Here is a 4,406-nt window from a genome sequence, read left to right as displayed (position 1 = left end):
TCACCAACAGCAAAAATCAGTCTTTGGAAAATCTGTATGTTTCCCTCCCTCCCCTACTTTCTGGCAGCTGGATTGCAGGTTGTGTCAGATAGCTCAGCTATTATTATGCCAGCAAGAATAGCATTTAAGTCAGTGAAGTATCATTTTGAATTTGTGTTTGAAAAGGACAAAAAAGAACACCACAGTGAAATGCAAACTGAGTCTATCTTATATGAGGTGTCTCTACTTTTAACCTGGAAAATTTCCTGTTAATACAATCATACTGTGATTTTCATGCCAGATTTCAGTCTTGTCCTTGTATGCAGAAGTTTCTACAGCCTCTCAATTTAAAAAAAAAAAAAAAAACATGTATTGTTATAATGAGACATTCACAGTCTTCACAATTTCAAGCTGAGGAAAATGATCAATTATCACTCTGGAATCGTTCCACATTTTGTAGATATAGTTTGTTGCAAGTTGGTGAAACTCTGCCACTTAAATATTCTCCTTTTATGCCTACTCAAGATACTGTCAACAGTTAATCAAATTAGTTGTAATAATAAATAATAAATAAATAAATAATCTGAAACCAAACCTCTTCTGACCAAACACACAAGGACAGACACAACCATAAATGAGAACACGACAAAGGGCAAGGAAGACTGGCAATATGTAGACACAGGATAATGAGGGGATATGCAACATAGGGGAGGAAGGCTGAAACTAAATACAGATGACGAGACAGGGGACGAAGAACTAAACACAAAGCACTCTACAAAAAAGTGTTGTGTCCAAATTCAGAGGTAGCATGCTGGCCGGGTAGGCCGGAGGTTTTCCGTCACCAGCTGGTCCACAGCTGCGCATTCGATGTCAAAATAAAAGATGCGCACCAGATAAGAAGTTGAAACACGCGTTTGCGTACATAAGATTTTCTGGAGGAGGACAGACATTTGTTTAGAACTCTTAAAGATGTTGAAGAAGCCAGCTCCTTTAAGCAATTACTTTGGTGTTCCTCCACCTCCAAAGAAATGTCAGAAGGAGTCCGAGCCACAAAAGAAGCGCGTATTCTCGGAAAAGTGGTTGCAGGAGGTGAGCTGGCTTCAAACAAACAATGAACGCACAGAGATGTGGTGCGGAATATGGCGTGAAAATTCCACTCTAGCGGACAAAAACAGTGCCTTTTATATGGACGCAAACGCTCGTTGCAACATCTTATCTGGAGTGTGTCTTTTATTTTGACAGCGAATGCGCACCTGCAGACCACTTATGTGCACCCCTGCTTATATATAATGTTTAACTTGAGTAACAAAAGACCGCCATCGCTGGAAACTGGAATTGGCTGGGCCAGGCTATGAATTCTGCGAAAGGCTGGGCCACGAAGGATGCACTCCCCGTCAAATCCAGGGAAAAGGAGGACGCATTTGTTGGCCCCATCGAATTTGGACAGGCTTTGTTGCGTCGCGGTGACATAATTGCCTACAAATGTGAAGCACGCTACACCTGAATTTGGACACAGTAAAGAGGGCAGTAAGACAAGATGAGATCCCGGCAAGACATATTAGACTAAGACACATAGGCTTTACACAGAGATGCAAGATAAACAAACAAGGAGACAAGACTGGAGGGACAGAATGGGAATATAAAAAGTGATAAACAAACTTTTAGCTAAATGAGTCAAGGAACTAAAGCTAACAAATGGATAAGGAAAGCCAAAAACTATTGTCTATCAGCATATATCAATAATACAGAACATAGTACCATTATACAAAGATTATAAAAAATACAAAACTAGATTAACCATAAAAATCCTATGAAAATCTAAACCCTGTGTCCAAGACATAGAGACTGTGCAAGTACTTGAACAAGATAGTAAGATGAAATAGTTAAATATCTCACTTTAAACAGTTAAACAATAAACTGTAATTTTTGTGAATAGTATAATAATGTATAAGCCTATGAAGGCTTCTCTCTGTCCTGACTTTGGCATCCACATCCTTACTTGATCGTGCTTAACTGCAGCATGATTTCTTGAGTTATTTGGTATTTATACACTGCCACTGTCAGGGCTCTGTGTGCGGGCAGGCGGAGAGGAGGATCCAAACGCAGGACTCAGACACTAACTTGAAACTCAAAGACCTCAGCTTTATTGCTGGTACGAAAGCAAAACATGAAGTGAACATGGAATATGGCGAACAGAAACACACAGGCATAATCTGATGGTACGACGCGACACCAAGCATGGGAAAACACAGGGCTTATATACACAGGGTAGTAATGAGGGAATGGGCAACAGAAGGGAGACACAGCTGGGGGAGATCAGGGCTAACGAGACGGGGGAGCTAAGCTGCACACACTAGCATAAGACAAAGACTTTCACAATAAGACAGGAAACAAGAATTACTAAACCAGATGCAGACATGACACTGAGAGACAGACTAGACACTGAACAGAAACTGCAACACACATGAGAACCCAAAACCAAAGAACTGATCCCTCACCAAGAACAGAAACAGATCTATAATGATAATAATAAACAAAGCACCAGAACATCAGAAAACAATCCATAATGCAAAAATAAACCAAAACATAATAAACTCAAAATACTGGGTCCAACGGACCCAGAACCGTGACAGCCACATATCCATCCATGCTTTAAACGACTGACCTACTGACAAATGTGTTCTCTTTATTTATATTGTCAGTAATCTATTCTTACTTAGTTATCACCTCGGTCAGTCTCCCTCTCTTGTTGGAGCCAATGGGCCAGGGTGTAATAAATGAGGACTTGTTTTTTGCAGTTTAGATTTGTGTTGCAGTTGGCTTTCTGTCTGTAATGTGGTAGTTTGGCAAAAGTTGACTTCTTTGGTTTGAGCCATGTAGTTCAGCACATTGTTATTGTGCTGCTCAGACATAATTACACATTGTAATTATTGACTCTGATATGTGCTTAGTAGAAAGTTAGGTGTTTATTTAAGCATAGTCAGTAATGAATCACTGTTGTGGTGAATAAGCTTTCTTTGGCTTGTGATTATAATCAGGTCCAATCTGTTTGTAGCACATCTCCCACTGTACACACAGTCTCACACTGTTGTCCACAGTTCTCACAGTTTATAGTTTTGCTTTCCAATTTTATATAGTTAACTGTGTTTATACAAATGTTATTCTGTCTGTTTCACTCCAGAAGTCACACACACCACAGTCCGGGTATACTATTGTGTAAACCAGGATGGACAGAATTAGATGCCTGGCAGTTCTCCGTTCAGCCTCCTCTGGCATTCCCCCTGAACCCACTGCACCACCCCTTCCCTGCAGCTGAACCACAAACCACACCCAACTACCACGGACTGAAACTTTGCTACCACTTATTCCACTGAACATAATTGTTGGCTGAGGAATTTTATAAATGAATGTGCTTATTTGGTACAGGCCTTTCACAGAGTTATTATGCCTGTGAAAATAAATTCAAGTGCAACTTAAAGTAATTGTCACAGGCACTGACAGCTACAGGCTTATCTGTGTATCTCCTAAGTTAAAAACACAGTGACTTTGCCATTTTTCCTCTGGTCTACTCAACTAAAATGAGGAAGAAAAATTTAAGCTGAATGTGTGCAGCCTTCCAGAGAACACTTAATTGATAGTAGAGATAGATCATTGTACAGTGAGATCTGCTATTACATCTCTTTTTGTGTTACCAGGAAATTCAGTCTAAGTGAACCGTTTAGCATAATGAGGCAATACATGGTTTTTGCTTTGCTTTATATATTTCTCAACATGTATTCAGTTTTTAAAGTTATTGCTTCTATATAATTTAGAAAAACATACTATTCAATAAACTTCAATTATTATAATAGTGCTGGAACCAGAAGTTGTTACACATAAATCCTGATTTTTGGTGGCTGCTTTAGAGTCGAGAACCTGGTACTAGAAACTACCTTAGAAGTGCAAACAAGGAACACGTGAACACATGGTACATGGTAGAATAGCAAAGAAGCATGGCAATCGGCTTCTTTGCTCTTCAATAGATTCAGTTGACAAAATGTAGTTTTCAACACAAACATATTGAGTATTGTGTTTTTGCATTTTATTTGGTGTATTTTCCCACCAAATTTATAACAGAAGCTGTAGCTATGCAATTTATAGCAATATATGTGTGATATCTTTGCTCTCTGGTCAGTGAAAAAAATCAGTGGTTCAGTTCAGCCACATGAATAATCCGGTCACAACCACCTTCTAACCAAAATCCAATCACAAGATGAAAACATTTACATATCAAAGCAGAAGTGAAAGGATGTTTTCCATTGTAATAATGCCAAAAAAAAAAAAAAAAAAAAGAGTTGAGCAAAAAGTCAAAATCTTTTTCTGCAGCGTAATGGGAGCATTCTTTAGTCAGATAAGACCAAACCAAGTGTGTTCATTTCAGCTAGGCC

This window comes from Simochromis diagramma, unplaced genomic scaffold (genome assembly GCF_900408965.1).
Source record: "Simochromis diagramma unplaced genomic scaffold, fSimDia1.1 OVJJ01000732.1, whole genome shotgun sequence".
Taxonomy (NCBI): Eukaryota; Metazoa; Chordata; class Actinopteri; order Cichliformes; family Cichlidae; genus Simochromis; species Simochromis diagramma.
This window is presented reverse-complemented; position numbering follows the sequence as displayed.